Below are 19,225 nucleotides of genomic sequence, written 5' to 3' on the forward strand. Positions count from 1 at the left end.
AGAATTGGGGAGACCTCCAGACAGTCCCTCATGCCCTAGTCACTTTGTGAATGGATTATTGCCTTCTACATAGGGTTGCCTTCAGAAGTTACAGCTGTCCAGAATGATGTTACTGCTCTGCAAATGCACTGGTTGGCAACTGGCTTCCAGTGTGCTTTGAGATGCTCAAAATCAAATTACATCATTTTATTACAGACCTAAAGCCAGGTACAATAAAATAACTGGTCTACAAATTTTGGGAAATGATCGACCCCCGAGATAAATTGTGTTAATTCTTACATATTTTGATTAGATGAATTAGAAAACAGGTGGTAAAAGTGCTGCTTGGCTAAAATTTTCAAGATATTTCACAATAAAGATATATACACAGGCAAGTATATTTGCCCACAAGGGAGGGAGGTGTCTAATGATCATGATGCCTTGTAATTTCTCGACAAAGTATGGTAGAACAATGAAAATGGTACCACATGGAAGCGTATAAATTTATCTTCACTTTGAGACTAAAGATTATTACCTAACTGTAATTTATTGTTCTTTTATTGCAAGGCACATCTGTCTTGGTCAGATCTACACATCATACAGTTACATCTGATGGCTTGTGAAAGTTTCATTGCCTGACATTTCCAAGAAGCAATTGCATGATATTTTACCTCAGAAGCCAAGAGGCCTCGAAACTGTGTAAGCAATGCAGATATCTTCTGCTACAGTTGTGGTGAGATTACATTTGCAACTCAAAGTGCAGTATGACGGCAGTGGTAAAAAAAAGGGGGGCATACCACCTATATTTTGGATGCAAAATAGGGGATCAGGACAAGAGTTGGACCTCTCATTATTGTTGCATTACATGTGCAACTTATCTACATCATTGGCTAAACAAGAAGAAAAAGTCCATGCCTTTCACAGTCCCAAGAGTGTGGAGGGAACCCACCAATCATGGTAGCGACTGTTATTTTTGCATGGTTCCCCCAATTGCAAAAGGGATCTCAAGAAAGAAGAAATGGACCGTGGAATATCCAAACATTCCATCTGCACTCGTCCTGTAACCCATGGTGGAGACTTGCCAATTCCAGATCTACCAGAATCCTACTCTCTAGACCCAGATGATGATAAAAATGATGAGCAGGATGCAGCTGACCCAGGGCCATCAAAACTTTAGCCCATGTACGCTCCTCTCGAACCACATCTAATTTCACAGAGTGAACTAAATGACCTGCTCGGGGATTTGGAATTGCCTAAGAGTAAGGCAGAGTTACTGGGCTCCAGATTACAACAGTGGAACCTCTTGCAGAGTGAAAAAGCATGAAAATGTTACATGAAAAAAAACCAATAAATAAATGAAAAGTTATGTTATTGGTATCAATAAAAAGATAAATTTATAATAATAATAATAATAATAATAATAATAATNCGGAAAGTAAGGAGATCCGGAATCATCCGGATCTCGGGGGGTAGTTCGTTCCAGAGGGTGGGGGCACCCACAGAGAAGGCCCTCCCCCTGGGGGTCGCCAGCCGACATTGTTTGGCCGACGGCACCCTGAGGAGACCCACTCTGTGGGAGCGTACCGGTCTATGGGAGGAAATCTGTGGCAGAAGGCGGTCTCGGAGGTGGCACCATTCTCATTGCTATAACACATTTTGTAGAAAAGTTATGGAGCATAAACGCACATCCCCCTTGTAATTTTGAATTATTTTGATGCAATTTTTACCTGAACCTATATCTTGGAAACTGGAGCCAATTAATACTCAGGGCTTAATTTTCCTTTATTAGTGACCCAATTCTGGTAAACGTGAGCTACTTTCATTTCTGAGGCTTTCTCCTTGTAGACCAGTAAACTGTTACATACTTCTATGTATATAACAGAAAAATAATTGTGTATAATAGGATCTAAAAATAATTAAGAACTGATATAATGAAATAAAGCAAAATAAAAACAATGCTATAAGAAGTTCAGAACTTAATTAATGGTGTGGCATGTTATACAGATGGTAGCCCAAAACTGGGTGACTTGGCAAGATATATTTCAGTCCTTGTCTGAAAGAAATAATATTAAATGAAATTCATACCCTCTACCCAGAAATTTTTTGAAGATAATATAAATGAAGAAATGTCTTGAATCCATGAATCCTTGAATCCAAATGTCTTCAATAGAGCTGAGAGCTCTATTGAATTATCACCACATGAACATAGCTGAAGATACATAGCAGTACCCTTAAAATGTCCAAAAAAAGGACTGCTAAGGGAAGGACTTTCAGCTTGACTAGAGCGAAAGACTTGCAAATATTCTGATTCCTAATGGATAATAAATAGGAAGGGCAAACTTTTTTGGGAAAAATATGATAAATATTGGATGTAACACCTTACTTAAATTTGGAGATGTATAAGGAGTCCTGAAGTTTTTCTGCTGAAATTAAATTCCTCCAATTCTCTCTTATAGCCTGTCTTTTTTTTAATTCAAAGAGTCTTTATAAAAAATTTTTTCCTGAATCTAAAGTAATTGACAAGCACTCAAAGAATTTTCCTGACAAAAGGAGTTTATTGCTTTTAAGAGAGCCTTTTTGGCCTTGATACAATCATCATCATTCGGCCATTTGGAGCTTTTATGTGCATAAACATTACTGGTTGTTGAAAATCTTGTTAGGGAGACTTGAAGATTAACAATAGTTGACTGTTCCAGAAGAAATGCCCATTCACATGAGATGGCTGAGCAGATTTGGGCGTGCATTTGAGGCAGGGGTTCTGAAGTCAAAAGCCCGGATAAAACTTTAGCCAGAACTTGAGACCATTTATTCTGTAGTCACTGTTTTCCCTTTATAAAGGTCATTCATGGCATAGAGCCAGTTTATTTCAGGGAATGCTTCTCTCCAACATTTTCTGCCCATCAGATAAATTCTGGCAAAGTGGATGTGCTTCAGGTGCCCCCAATTAATGTCACCTATAGGGACCTCAGATGTGCATCTTCTCTTTCATAGTGCCTTCCTTCCAGCATGCCACTCAAGATCTGCATGGTTTCCACCCTGATGACACTTGAAAGATACTGAAATGTTGATTATTCTCCCAGGCCTTAGGGTAAGGGTTGGCAAATCTTTGTAAGCTTTTCTGTTTGTTCTGTATTTTATCTTCCTTTCTTTCTGGGTGCATATAATCTAACTCTTCATTTTACTGACTTGCTTTTTAAACTGTACTCCACCCAGAGTTATTAGGAGTCAGCAAGTCCCTACATCCATCCATTCACTCATATATCCATTCATTCATTCAGGATCTATGTTTATTGATAATTCATCAAATCCTGCATTTTACAGAGCTCATAGATTTCATCGTCTGGCCAAGTGAAAAGCCAATGGCTTTCCTAACGCAAAATATAGAAAAGATTGCAGCGGATCAGAGGAAGTAGTACTGTAAATTGCACTTTGCAACACTTTCTTTTTATTACCACACACTAATAAAAATATCTACTATTTTCACAAGGTTGATACTAAATTTCATTTTCACATTGCATTGTTTATTTCTTCTTGATGTCATTGTGCAAGTTGTTCACATTCTTTAAAGTTCATGATATGTTTTTATTTTAGATGGTTTATTCAGATAATATAATCCCAAAATATTGGCAACAAATTTTAATATCTGGCCTTTCTTTTTCCTCTTCAATCTTCTAAGCTCTTCTTGCTAAACTATGGGCCATTCTTTCTAAAAAAAAATAATACACACACACACAAACACACACACACACATATATCATGTTGTGATCACTCCAATTTTTAAAACATATTTCAAGTCTCGTCTTTCAAGTCAAGCAAATTATGGCAATAAAATAGATTTAGATTAAACAACCATGGTTTACGGTGAGATTTAAACCTAATCCAAAACTGCTGGTAAATCCATACACATTCACACATAACCTAATCTGGGTTCTGACCTCACTTCTCCCTTTGCTATTGGCAAAAAAAAAAATATCTAACCAGCCAGCAACAAACATAGATACTATCGTTTTTCTGGTCAAAAAAGTCAATTTAGCCATCACAGCAAAATTCCATTATCTTCACCAGCCATTCCTCTCTTGTGGATAAAGCCGAAACTTTCTATCTTTGCACATACAACAATCTTGATGCAATTATCATGCACAAAGTTCCATAACTTTTTTCCAACAGTTTGCCCCTCAATCCTGAAAGATAAACCTCTGCTCTCAATTGTATATTAATTTTGAAAAATGCAAATGAATCAGTGGCCAAAGTGTAGCACTGAAATCCTAGATTTCAGGAGAGGAAATCTCCCACAAATTAGTGCACTAATAAAAAAAAAAGAAGTTTAGGGGAAAATTAACAAGATCCAATCACTTCTACCTGCATGGAAGCTATTTAAAACTACAGCCCTGGAAGCCTGGCAGAAGATATATCTCAGTGCAGAAAAGATTGGGGGGGGGATACAAGAGGAGACCTGTGTAGCTGACAAATGCTATCAAGGTGGTTGTAATGTAAAACATAAGAAGAGCTCTTTCAGTGAATCTAAAGTCTTCCCAAACTTTGAAATAAACATAAGCACAGGCTAAATTAGTATATATAAGACAGTAATAAGGGAAACAAAGAGTTTGAAGAACACTTGGCTAGAAATATAAAGCCAACTATAAGTGTTATTGAGCTACATTAAAAGTAGAAAACTGACCAGTGAACTACTGGACTAGGAAATTATAAGCGAATGAAAGGAAAGTACACAGAGGATGTGGAGATAATGAATAAACTAATGGGTGATTTGCATCTGCCTTCACCACAGAGGTCTCAGATAAATGAATACAGATGCCTGAACCAAAGTTTAGAGAGTAGGTCTAGGCACTGATGGCAAAGAGGCATATCACAAAATTATGTGCTAGAACATATTGAAGTTTAAAATAAATATATTGCTACAGCTTTATGGCCTCCATCTGAAAGTCTTCAAGGAACCAAAGTAAACGAGGTTGCTGATCTTGTAAAATAATATGTAATGTGTCCTAAGTCTGTCACTGGGCCTCAGGAATACATGAAACAGAAACAGAGAGAGAGAGAGAGAGAGAGAGAGAGAGAGAGAGAGAGAGAGAGAGAGAGAGAGAGAGAGAGAGAGAGAGAGAGATTGATTACTGGACTTCTGTAATTGGAAAGCTAAAGATTTCAAATTATAAATTCTCCTACAGGATCTTGCAGTAACTAAACTCCTGGACTTTGTGTTCCTGATTCAATCAGAGACAAAAGGAAAAATCAATAGCATTATTATTAAAGGTTGCGCAATGTGTGAATGTTCTGTAATAAAAGCTACACAGTATGACCCTCCAATTAGCAGTACCTTTAATTTATCTACTTGTTAGCTCTGTTGGAGAAGAAATATCAGAACAGCTTGCCTAAAATGCTGGAAGCCTAGCTTCTCCTGAAATGCCTCCTGTCTCATCTGCTAGCAGTAGCCTAACCAATCTTGGAAACTAACCATGGTTGGCCCTGGTTAGAGCTTGGATGGTAATCATATCTACATATTCCTGTAAAATGTCCCATCATTCAAATGTATTTACTTGATCATGGGTGCTTTGTCCATATCAAGAGCTGAAAAATCAACTCTCTTGCATTTATCCATTTCTCAGTGATCTATTAACAAGCCAAAGTCTGAGTTGAATGTTTCCTGACTAACATAAAGCTGCATGAAACTTCTCAAATTTTGTTCACTCTCATTTTTCATAGCCTTTCAATCAGAATTCTGCTCAACACTATATCAGGTACATCCAGTGGTGGGATTCAGCCAGTTCGCACCACTTTGGCAGAACCGGTAGCTAATTTTTTGTTGCCCAGGCCCAGAATGGACTTCTGGAAATGGTATCCACACAGAGAACCAGTTGTTCACATATCTGAATCCTACCACTGGGTACATCTAGAAAATAAATTCCACCACACATGTTGTGTTCATTCATTACTTTATCCTTTGTATTCATGGACAATAACAGCATTTTTCCAGACATCAGGCACAGATGCAATCTTTATAAATAAGTTTGCGGCCACACCATAAACAAATCATGTCAGGTTTTTTTTACCATGCTGTCTAAGCCATTCTTTTCTCTCTTTGGTAACATGTTGCACAATTGTTTTGTTTCTTTACACATTGGGCAATATCTTTCTCTGATTTTCAATGTTTTGCAGCAATCACTCTTAAACATGCATTTTTTTCTCATTGACACTTTCTTTCACTTTATCATTCATTAAGAATTTTCATTCATGTTTTCCATCAGTGTTACCTCTAGACTGTATTGTAAGGTGCCCAATGAGAAATGTGTTTTCTTTACAATAAATTGTGATTTGAAAATGACATGTGAACTGTGGCCCAGCTGAACTGAAACTCAGATAATCTTGGTTGTTCCAGGTTTGGACTGAAACAAACCCAATTGCCTTTTAATTTAACTTAGGAATGGAGAACTTAATGCCTTTGAACATAATCTAATTTATGAAGTCTTAGTCAAGGTTCTTTCCCTTTCTTGAAAGTCCCATCATGGTTGGTTTTCCCTTTGGTCAAAGAATGTCATAGGATAAAGCTTTCTTCACTTAAACTCTAGCATCACTGTACTGGAAATTTAACAATTATAGCTTTTCACAAAAATATACAGCCAGTGCATACCTATTTCTCTCAATTAGTTTTCTCTGGTTGCCTGCTTCAAGTTTCATTTAAACTATGGGCTTGAATGGGCCAGATAATCTATGGCAACATAAAAGTAAGCAATTATCTCAAGACTGTTAAATCTATTATTTTTATAAGCAGTATCTACCAGCAGAAAATGCACAACAGTGTAAATTCATGAGTGTTTAGATTGAAATCTTGCACTCTCTGGAAAAAATATCCCTGGACTACAAGATTCCACGGATTCCTTCACCTTCTTCTCTTTTTAATGGAGTCTGTGAAGCTAACATGATTTGGAGAGTTTGTGGTTCATATATTTATTTATTGTGTTCAATGTATATGGCTGCCCATTTCATCCTGGTAATGCTGGGTAGTTAATTTTAATTAAAAACACACCCAACAAAGAAAATAAAATTTATAACTAGCATTTATGAGAATCCATCCATCATCTTACCATGTTATGTAACATAGACTATCAAGTTAAACCATAATTTGATCTATTACATTGTGCATGAATGTTACATTAAATTGCTTTGTTAAGCTGGAGTAGAGGTTAAATGTGTTGTTTGTACTCAGTCTTTCTCTTGCATGGAATGAGAGAGAAACTAGAAATAAAAACTGAACTCTCAAAAATATAAGTGTTCTTACTTTGTCACTTTGGGCTAAACTTTGCAGAGAGATTGGAACTATAGATACACTAACATTAGAGTCCTGAATAGTTTCAAATGTAATGATCTTTTGACAAGCTTATCTTTTCTGCTCTTTATATATGAATTTCTTTATGTATTTTACTACTGTCTTTGTTAAATCTCCGATATCTAGATTGCAAAACTCTGAACAACCACTGGATAGAAGCAAAGTTATATGAACCCTAACTCTTCACCACAAACTAGATGTTTTAGAATTTAGTAAGCCAGTCTTTTCAAATCAAACAAATAGTATTTTGTTTTGCAAAGGAACAATACACTAAAGCTGGTTCTTATCTGTCCTTGTAAGTTTATTGCTTTTGTTTTCTGTTGTGTTAATTTGCTTCCCTAAGGAGAACCAGCCAGTGACAAATGAAATTATCAGCTCGGTGTAAATTACTTGAGAAAAAAAGATTATTTGATTTGCCTCTTGTCCTCAATCTGCCTCTAATTCAAGCAAAATTATTTAAAGAAGGCACGGGGTGGTAGAATCCTTTTCTCCAATTTCCGTATGCTTTGCATTCTCTCACTGTTCTAGAACCTAAAACAATCTTTGTTCTTCCTTTGTGTAAACACAATAACACCTGACAATCTTTTTTGTTTTGCAACAGAAACGGTTTACCACTGTTCTAGGAACTGTAAACTGTTTCAGTTGCAAAACAAAAAGTTAATCCAGGAGACCATTCTTCTATCTCAAATGTAATTAAGCATAAGGAAAAAAATGTGCAAAAAAAAAGGGAATGAAGCTAATAGGAATTTACACAAAGGAAGAACAAGGATTTTTCCCCAAAATAATTTAGAATGGAAGAAGATGAGGAGGCTCTTTTGTCTTTGTTCTTCCTTGACCAGGAGATCATTTTCATTTCTGCTTTCATATTCCTAATACCCTTTTCCCCATTAGAACCAATGCAATATCATGATTTTCTTATAGTATTGTTAGTAATTGATCCATTTGCATTATTACAGATGTATTATTGACTGATTAAGTCACTGATTTTTTAAAAACAAAAAAATAGAATCCAACATCTGCTGAAGCTTGCCTACTTACTACAGGCATAAGGAGAACCCTTTTCCTTTTTTGTTTTGAATCTCACTACCCCTGAAAGATAACCTTATTACTCAACCTCAGCAGACATAGTATATGGCCCAAGTCTTGGAAGTAGTAGATTCAGGACTATATCCAACACACTTCTATAATACAGTAAGTAACCCAATTAAACAGCCAAGGTTGTCCAACATTTAAGGAGTAGGTAGATTTGAAATAAGCATATGATCAGGAGCTGCAAGTTTTAACACTTGATTTACAGTTGCTTGCTTCTGCTTCCAGCTATGAATGATGGTGCTATTACTGTAGAAGAGATACTACTTCTGCATCATTACCCAGATCTTCATTTTCACAGATAGTTTAGTTCAAGATCTCTGCCTAATCATTTATTTTAATGGAGTGCTAATAGGGGAAGCAAGTGTGTTAAATTGTTCCATGTAAACATTGTAGGTGTTAGTAGCATCCCTTTTCTATATCTACATCTAATGCAGTAATGTTACATTCTCTGGAGACCAGGGCATCTAACTGAAATACAAAATTCAATCTTCTCCCTCCTTTGAGCTCTGTTGAGATAATATATACTTAGCAGAAAGGTTCTCCCCTTGTAAAACTATGTCCTGAAATCTACTACTAGTACAGTAGGCAGAGCAAAGGGTCTACTGAATGGGCCAATCTACCTCCTTTACTAAAAGGAGCATGAAGCTTTTGTTTTCACCAGGGATGCTGAATAGATATTAATAAAACCAATCCAAAGATTAGCCTGAAATTTGCCCACTGTAATATTATATTCCCTGATATAGTAGTAGATAACATATGCCATTCCCTACACACCAACAAAAAAACCTCATTCAACAGAAGAGTTAAGCATTTAATTCACACATTTTAATTTATGAAGACATCTATTTTTTATTTTGCTGTCCATTCATTCTAATTTACAAGGTACTGATAAAATGAAAGCATTTTTCATCCCTGAAAAAGGTTCAGTTATGAATTCTTGATTAATCTCAATCTGCATCATGTCAAAATCCCTCTCAAAGGTCACTAACAATTAAATTACATGACCTGCAAAATATGGTTTGGGTTCTGGTCTAATCTATCATCTTTAAAATGATATCACTAGAGCAAGAACTGTAGACATCATATCAAGTATGTTGCCTACTCTAGAACTGTGTTTCTCAACTTGGCAACATGGAATTCCGACAGTTGATGTCCACACATCTTAAAGTTGTCAAGGTTGAGAAACATCATTCTAGACATTCAAAAATATTCTCTTCAGACAATCTTGACTCTTAGTGACCCCTTAAGCATGTCCACGTGGTTTGTTAACAAAGTGGAATAGGTTTGACATTACCATTTTCTGAGACTGTGATTTTCCTCCTTTCTCCAGGGTCATTTCAGGAAGTGTTGGTAGAGACAGAACCATAGTCTTAAAATGATTTTTGTGGAGTTCTTCAGCAATCTATTCTCTCCTCAGTATTATTGAACCTCTACAAGAAACAACTGGATTAGACCATTCACTGGTATGAGATTAAGTATCATCAAGATACATTTAAGGTGCTATATATCTCTACCTCTGGCTGATCAAGTAATGCTTCCAAGATTCTCTTTCATCATCTAAACACTGTAAAGGACTGGATGGGGAAGGACTGGAAGGCTTCAGCTAAGGCTAACAAGATTGAGTGATCTTGTTAGTTTATTATTAGTTCTGGATGTGGGTAGAAGTTCTCCAGATAGAATTAGTACACAGTTGGGAGTTCCTCTGAACTCTTGGGTGGTAATTGTGACTAGGAAGACCTGGCAGGCCTTAGTACCTGTCCTTACTGTAGATCCAGGAAGGTTCCAGTTCACAGTCATTCATGCCTTCGTCATCTGTCCTGAAGACCACTTAGAAGCTATAACTGGTCCAGAACACAGTGGTCCAGATACTTATGGATGCCTTTTCTGTCACTATGCCTGGGTTCTGGAACAACATAACCCCGGATATCAGAATGGCCCCAATCCTGCCAATTTTTTTGTAAGACATTGAAAATTTGGTTTTTCATTCAGCATTGGCCAGAATGCTGGAGTAGAAATTAGTGTATTGAATGAGATTGGCTTCAGGAACACTATGCTTTCATTTCTGATGTTCCGGTGCCTTTTAATGATATTTAATCCCAAATTATCCCCCTCCCCAAGACACATTGTGCAACAAGCGATATAGAAATCGAATAAGTGAACAAAAACAAATCCAAGAGACAAGAAATAAAATGCAAGCCTTCTTCACTTTTCGTTCAATGGCAAAATTCTCCAAGGTATCAGGAAAAAAACATATTTCATATTCATGTTTTTTCTTAAAAAAACAGAGTTGCTTTCAGATTCATGAGAAATCTAGTCACTTACACATATAACTGAATATAAATTAAGGCACAGCCATATATTGTTGAGGTTATTCTGTGATGTATAAATGTATAGATATTATCAAGTAGTTTTAGTCCATTGGAAATGTCAGAAACATGTCCTTAATCATTTATAAAATTCATATTCCTGCTTAGTTATATTAATATCTTTTTAAAAAATCATACTCAAACTTTTAATCAATATTAATTGGAAGTCAAACTGTCTAAATACCCTGTATTAATGTTATTTATTTCAAATGCAATATTTTTTTATCTAAGTATAAATTCCATGTATTTGGGAGAACAACATAGCAGTGTCATGAGTAATGTGAGTAATACAAGAACTGCATTGACAGAGAGTATGTTTCTGGGTATAATTCATGATGCTACTAAAAAAATTGTCTTGGGATCTAGCTATCTGCAAAACCATCAGCTCCAAGGAAAATTGGTCCATACAAATCTCCCAGTAAGAGTGAACATACCAAGAACCCCATCCCTGAAGAGGCAAAGCAGAAGGAGATTCAGAAGCAAGAATTTTCTGCCAGTGGTCTCCTTCTGGGACCCCTGATACTCAAGAAGTTGGTGAAAACCTACTTGGAGAAAGAAACCAATGATGAATATACCCAGAATGTGTGTGGGCACTGCTTAATAATTGCTATCTCTCTCTCCCCTCCCCCTCTCTCTGATACACACACACAAACACAAACACACAATATACATAATAAAAGATATACAATGACATATCTAACATATATGAATAATACACACACACACACATTTTGTCTATAGCTTTTGTAAGCACCTTAAATGTATTTGATTTAAGCAACATAAAAGCAACAATAGTCATTTGGTTTAATCATCTGAGATATCTTTCTAGGTATTCTGAGCCCAAGGAAATTTTTTCCTTTAACCATTGAAACTATCCAGAAAGAAGTGAATTTGACAAGATACAGCACCCTGCCCCCACCAAACATGCATTCATATTTAGATGAATACACTGAAAATACTTAAAAATTAATGATGTTTTATAGAATTTAGTGATTTTCTTCAGTTGTTAAGACTCATTTTGAATAGAGCAGCCATATAAATTCAATGAATGGATGAATGAATAGATGATGAATGAATTTCCTTACCTGTACATAGCATATTACGAATTTCTCTTTTCCGCTCAAATAATAATTGAAACAGGATATTCTTGCCTTATATCTGCCTCCAATACAAAGGGGAAATCTCATTATTCCTCACTTGTGGATTTTAATAGAAAATTCCATTCTGCTTTAAGAATTCATGGAGACAAAACAAGATGATTTGGAAAGAATAAAAAAGAGACATTGCCAATAATTCTTTAATCAAATCTCTCTGTGATATCCACCTTAGCATTTTTGAAGCTGAATTCCTAATTCTTAATTAATGGTTTCAAATGTTTAGTCCTTCATGATAGATAAATCCTGCCTGATCAAAATTATCAGGCCTTATCAGTATATTCTTGAATCTCTTAGCAAAAATCACAGATAATAGTTTAACATCTATTTGCATTAATGAAATAGGTTTATAATTAGCACAATTAGTATTTCTTTGTGTGCTTTAGAAATTACTACAATATAAGCTTCATTACTTCCACACTGCAGTATAAGCTCCTTCTTTCCCATGCAGCTTCTGGCTGTTCTTTAAATCAAGACTGGCCAGTTGCAATGAGCTGGCAATAGGGCCAGGATAATGCTCATTAAGGGTTATGGCCCCTGCAAAACCTGGTAGGTCATTTGTCTGCTTTTTATCTTTCCCATCCATGCAGGAAAAGCAAACCTATCTGGCTAGGTCATGTTCCGTGCCAGATTTCAATTTCAGGATTGTTCCCTCCTAAATCCCTATATTATATTTTCTCTTTGCTTTCCCACATCTCGTCCTTATCTCCATTGAGACTTAAGCAGGCTCTTAAGATAGGATATAGACCAGTGGTTCTCAACCTTTTTAATGCCGCGACCCCAAACGGTCGTAAGTCGAGGACTAAACCGGTCGTAAGTCAAGGACTAAACCGGTCGTAAGTCGAGGACTACCCAACCGGTCATAAGTCGAGGACTTTCCCTGCCCGGGAGCGCCGCACATGCGTGGTTCCGCCCCCCTGTGCCGGCCGAGGCGTAGCTGGCAAGCGGCAGAGACGGAGCAGGCCAACCACCAGCTGGCCCAGCCCAAGGGAGGTAAGGCACCCGCCGGAAAAGGGGAAAAAATGGCGGACAAAAAAAAATGGCGGACAGCCTTGCTTGGTGACCCCCGTGAAATGGTCGATCGACCCCAAATGGGGTCCCGACCCACAGGTTGAGAACCACTGATATAGACCAAGGCTCTGGAAATTTTTTCCAAGGGGAAGCCAGATGAACTTTTCCTTAGCAAACCTTTTAGACACAATCTATATATATATCGTTCTCTGACTGATTTTATCAATGGCATTTTCATAATTTACATTGTTGTTAGGCTGAAAGACATTATCAAAAGGAAATAAAGAGAAGGTGATGTCTAAGGGAGAAAGAATGAAATTAAAAGTGAAGGTGTATGGATTACTCAACCACCTTTCGGCTTGGGCCTGCCCGTTGCGAGATTAGCTCAGTGGGAATCGGCCACTACTGAATGGAAGGATCAGTCCTAGAGGCTGATTAGGCTGCTCAGATTTCTTGTGCTGATCTGATTGTTGATTTGAGTGGAATTTAAGATACCTGATTAAGAAGTGTTAAAGTAACTGGCAACTAGAAAATGATTGCTTGTGCAGATGGCAACACAGGACATTACACTGATGTTGATGACTTGTCACTCTCTGCTGAGAACATCTTGCTGGGGACAGCCAGAGAATTTCAATAGCTTTGCCATTTTTCAGACTGCTAACAATGCAACAAAGCTGATGTTACATTGTTTAGAAGCAAAAGGAACCTCAGGCTTGTGTAATGCATAAAAGAGATAAGCACTGTTGCTTTTTCAGCATCAGTAAGTGCTGATGCCTCTTGGTATTTCTTTTTAATTTTATTTGCCAGATTTGGAACTAATAAACGTAGTCTTCCTCTTCTTCATTTGGTGCAGTACCATGAAATCAGCATGCTGGTTATAGCATCTGTATAATTAGATGCTTCTCTTTTGTAGAGTGAAGTCTTTATTTCATATTAAAAAGACACAGATTGGAAATATGAACTGATAAGATAAACACCGCCTAGCCAGGGTCTATGTGCTGTGTTTACACAAACAGCCTATTTTTTTTTAGTGGCAATGATGGCAGCATAATTCAGATTCTTGAGAATCTTTACTGATTAAAAAAAAAGTTTCTATTCCTTCAAGTGAATTTTCACTTGAAAGGGTTAAAAAGACCAGTTACAAGTGCAAAATACAGATAGGTCACTGAGTAAGTTTTGTAGCTATTAGAATACTGGATTGCCACTTGCCCTTTTCCTATAATTGACAGTAATAGAATAAGTGAAACATAATAAGAAAACAAGGTAGAGTTTGTGCTATACATAACTGACCAGCTTTATAGGATTTTAATTGCCTAGGCCAGTGATGGCGAACCTTTTAGGGACTGAGTGCCCCAAAATTGGCCCCACCCCTGCTCCACCCCTTGCCCTGCCCCCGCTCTGCCCCCCCATCCCCCACCCCGCCTGCCCACAGGGCCACTCACCACCTCCAGGGCCCGCTGCAGATCGCCCAGGAAGCCCAGCAACACCATGGTAGCCACGCCTTCTGCCCGAGCCCTGCAGCATCAACTGTGCATGATGGGGTGTGAGGGCAAAGTCCTGGCTATGCTGCCTGGCTGACATGTCCTTGGCTGCGCTGCTCCGCATGGGCCATGCTCAGGGGTGACTCTCCTTCAGGGGGGCTGTTGGAGAGGAGAAGGTCATGGGGGGAGGCGAGACTGGGGCAACAGCACGTGTGCCCACAGAGAGGGCTCTGAGTGCCGCCTCTGGCACCCGTGCCATAGGTTCGCCACCACTGGCCTAGGCTAACATTTATACAATCCTGAAAATACCCACCATTTTTAGTGCAAATTAAATAAATCTCTTCAGCCAAATTCACTGAGTGCCAATATTTTCATGAGGTAAGCAAGAATTCTTTTCAATGTGTAATTGAACTATCCATAATGTTTATGGAGATTCTCGGTCATCCAGAGCCATGGTTGTCCCAAAGGTGCTTTTTCAGTCAGAAATGAAGAAGCTTCTTGGATGAGAAGCAAAACATCTTTAAGGAAGACCAAAGTCCAGTTGCCTTTGGAAAATCACCTTTGTGAGAACTATCCACAAGCACAACATCGCTGTAAGTTTCAAAAAACAAATCAACCCTTACTTAACTGCAATTTCAAATATAATAGGGCAAGGCTAGACATGAATTGACTCAGTTCTTTAACATAATAGATGGAGATCTGTTGCAGAATGCTTTCAGTGCAAGGTAGCTTTTATTCCTAACTATGAATTTATTCCCTTTAGAATTTTGATTGGGTCCCTTGATTTTTAGAAATAATGTCAAAATGCCTCAGTATAACTTAACCTAAAAATATAAGTAATAATCACACATTCTTCTCCTGCCTTATTTTTCTCTGTTGTTCAATCAAATCAAGTTTTAGTGCATAATCTTATTAAGGGAAAGGATTTGACTCCTTTTGTAACATACTGTACCATACTGTATACTCATAGGGTTACAGAAATATTAATGATATATTTTATTATTTCCACTTGTGGTCTACAAGCAGATACTTTAATTCAGTCCAATAAAACTGTTAGCTGACTTCATGCTAAACATAAAAACTGAATGAATTGTTCTCCATCCACTAAGTATTATTGATATCTGGCAGTCAGAGTGTTTCTTTTAATTCAACAATCAGTAATAATATATTTTGCTTTTTGAAAATGTCATATATTTCATTCATTCATTCATTCATTCATTCATTCATTCAGCCATTCAGCCATTCAGCCATTCATTAATGAAGAGAAGGAGGAGGGGGGACATGATAGCAGTGTTCCAATATCTCAGGGGCTGCCAGAAAGAAGAGGGAGTCAAGCTATTTTTCAAAGCACCTGAAGGCAGGACAAGAAGCAATGGGTGGAAACTAACCAAAAAGAGAAGCAACCTAGAACTAAGGAGAAACTTCCTGACAGTTAGAACAATTAACCAATGGAACAACCTGCCTCCAGAAGCGGTGAATGCTCCAACACTGGAAGTTTTTAAGAAGAAACTGGACAGCCATTTGCCTGAGCAGGGGGTTGGACTAGATGACCTCCAAGATCCCTTCCAACTTTATCATTATTATTATTATTACCTTCCCTTATACCAGTATGACATCAAATCAAGGGGCTATTGCAATGACTTCCTGATCACATGAACAGCATTGTTTCTAAACATAACACTCTGGTGACATCGAGTATTACAGTGGGATGGCTTATCTGATCCCCAATATTTCTTTTTTGTATGAAGTACAAAGTTTCTTCTAATATAGCCTAGAACAGGCATGTCAAACTCATGACGTCACGTGATGTCGCGCAACGAATCGGGCCGGTTTTGCCATTGCCTGCAATGGAGTGGGCGTGGCTTCCATGTGAAGCGTCCGGCCTGCAGGCCGGCAGTTTGACACCCCTGGCCTAGAATATAGATCAAATTCCATTTGATTTCAGAACCCTCTGGAAGAGATCACTCTTCCATTTCCTGTAATAAATTTCACAGCTTCAGTTCTAATCAAAAATGTTTTAACAACAGTTATTACCAGATTTTTTTCTTATGATGAAAGATAAAATAAAAGTGTATAATTTGTAACCCTAGCAGAGATGGATTCTTTTCAGTGAACAGTAAAAGTAAAAATGGCAGACTTCCAGGTTAGACATTGTGGCATTACATCATCAATCGCAGAGAGGTTGCGGCCCTTCCATTTGATCAGAAGAAGCCCTCCAAACTGGCAGGAGAAAGACTGGCCGTATTTATGTGGCCAGCCAGAAGCCACCGACAATCCAAGATAAGCACTAATTAGCAACTTTTGAACAATGTGGGTGGAACTGGGTGAGAATGTAATCCTCTCTCTATAATTTTAAAACTTTTTCCTGGAAAAAAGAATTCTCAAAGCAAAGAATGCCCCCAGATGACAGAAGGGGAAATTCTGTCCCGTTTTCTCAGGAAAAGAGAAGCGGTGAATAACTTTCTTTGGGGAAAAACTAGAGAAAACTAAAAGATTAATTTGGATTTAATATAGAGACATAGCTTTGACAAATTTGGGGACTAAAAGTATTTTTAAGACTTTCTTTTTCAAAAGTTATTGGGTAAGTTGGTGAAATAAGTTTGGACTTAAAAGCTGAAAGATGGATGTTAACAACATCTAGTGGTGAACTTTGGCACTACAATTTATTATGCTTAAAGAAAATTTGGCACAAAGTCAGGACATAGATAAAGCTTTAAAAGGTGAAAAGCTGTGAAAAGGGGGGGGGATCCTTGGGCTGTTTTATCTGTATGAAGGAAACAACAAAACATTCTGAATTGGCTGACCTGGATTACAAATATTGACTGACTTTTAGTTTCAAGAATTATCAAGAAATATTAAACAGTGTGAAAGCTGCTTCTGGACTATTTCTCTTTGGAAGAAACATGGATAATCAACAAGAAAATGTAAATGAACTTCAGAAAGAAATTCTCTTCATGTTGAAATCAATTCAAGAGACAATTGTCTTAAATTATGAGGAGACTAAAATAATTTAAATAACATAAAAGAACAACTTTCCAACTTAAACTTACAAGCAGAAAATGTTCAGAAATGGCCATAAAGAATGAACTAGCAACTCAGAAAACAGAAGAAAAAATGGAGGAAACTGATACAAAGATGGAGGATTTGAAAGAAGAAACCAACAGGCAGGTACAGAGAAATAAAAATTTGGAAGACTCAGATATAACACCAGAAATGGGAAAGACATTTTACTTTTCAAGACTTCAGAACATATTTGAGGACAAGGAAGAAGAATTGATGGAATGGATGATAGAGTTCTTAGGAGAAATGCAGAAAACTGGGGAACAAGAAACTAAAAGAGAAACTGAAGGAGAAAGAAAATGGAGGCTGTTTAACAAATATAAATGAATTAAGTGTTTTTACAAAAACACTTTAATTTTTTTTAATTTCAAATAATATATACAGGAACAGAAGAAGAAATACTTGGTGACTTAAATGTACTGACTTGTAAAGGTATTTGGCAAAGGATGATAGCTAGAGCAAGACTGAAGAAAATAGAGGTCCTGACTAATCAGATGAGGTATTATATTATCTAATGGATGTTTGAATATGATTAAAAGAATAGATAATGGTTAGAAATAAAAGGGCCATTGTAAACTAGAAGGATGTGATTTATAACTAAGATAGCATAACTTTTTATGATGGGAAATATGAAAATACTAAGAGGGTCAGTATAAGGGAAGCTTTTAATTACCCAAATGTAATTAATTATGAGAAAATGATAATTGATAAAGTTATTTTGAATATTGATGGGAAATTAAAATTGAAAAAAAGAGAGAGAAAACAGGATACGTACTGAATAAGGGAATTTTGATTGAAAATACATTCAAGATATGTTTTGGCTAGAGAAGATATTATAAACTGACATTATTGACACTATATATAACATTAAAACATGTGATGAAGATGCTTATATTTAATTGTATAGGTTTTAATAGGTATTAATAGCAGTAAGAATTGTATTTGCCTAGTGTGGAAAAATAATTATTATTGGAAGAAGAGAGGACCAAGGAAATACTGGATGGTGTAGTATTGGATATTTTGAGTGAAGGTTAATGTGTATCATGCTCCTTACAGTTTCCTACAAAAACAACTTATGCCTTTCTCATTTTCTCACTGGGCAGAGGGGAAAGGATGCAAGACAATGTCAGAACATGAAAAAAACAGGAATAACAGAAATGAAAGAGTGGCAGAGAGGAAGAAACCGAATACTTTAGTCTTTGGCTCTTTGGCTGGGTTTGGTTAACTTACTGAAGAAAAGCAGTTCCTGAATGATTATCTTCAGAAATGTTCTCTGCCTTTGCTCTATGGGAAAGTTGGGCAACGTTTTGTTGGGCACATGTCCTGTTTGAGGCTTTGCAGGGGCAAGAATTGAATGGGGCCTCCAGGGGCATGTTAAGAGGTGAGGTTTCAGCTACCCAATCATAACCACCATTTTGACTTTACTGACTGCCTTTGTGGATGCCCTTGGGGACATTCTTTGTTGATTAAACGGGACATGTTTTCTTTGTTGATTAAATTTTAAAACTTAGTACTGTGTTCACATATTCTCCAACACAGAATGATAAGAACCTGTCCCATCAGTATTCAGAATTTATGGTGGCTTACTTTCAGCCCAGGCTGTTTACCCTATTTCAAGGCAAGAGCAAAGGAAAACAACTACAATGGAACTGATTAATTTATTTCTCAGGTTAACTGTACAGGTTGCTGTAATTATAATGAGTGCCCTGACATGTTCTCTTTCTTTTCATCAGGTTGTTTCACATG

Source organism: Protobothrops mucrosquamatus, unplaced genomic scaffold (assembly GCF_001527695.2).
Source record: "Protobothrops mucrosquamatus isolate PMUCROS unplaced genomic scaffold, P.Mucros_1.0 scaffold1058, whole genome shotgun sequence".
NCBI lineage: Eukaryota > Metazoa > Chordata > Lepidosauria > Squamata > Viperidae > Protobothrops > Protobothrops mucrosquamatus.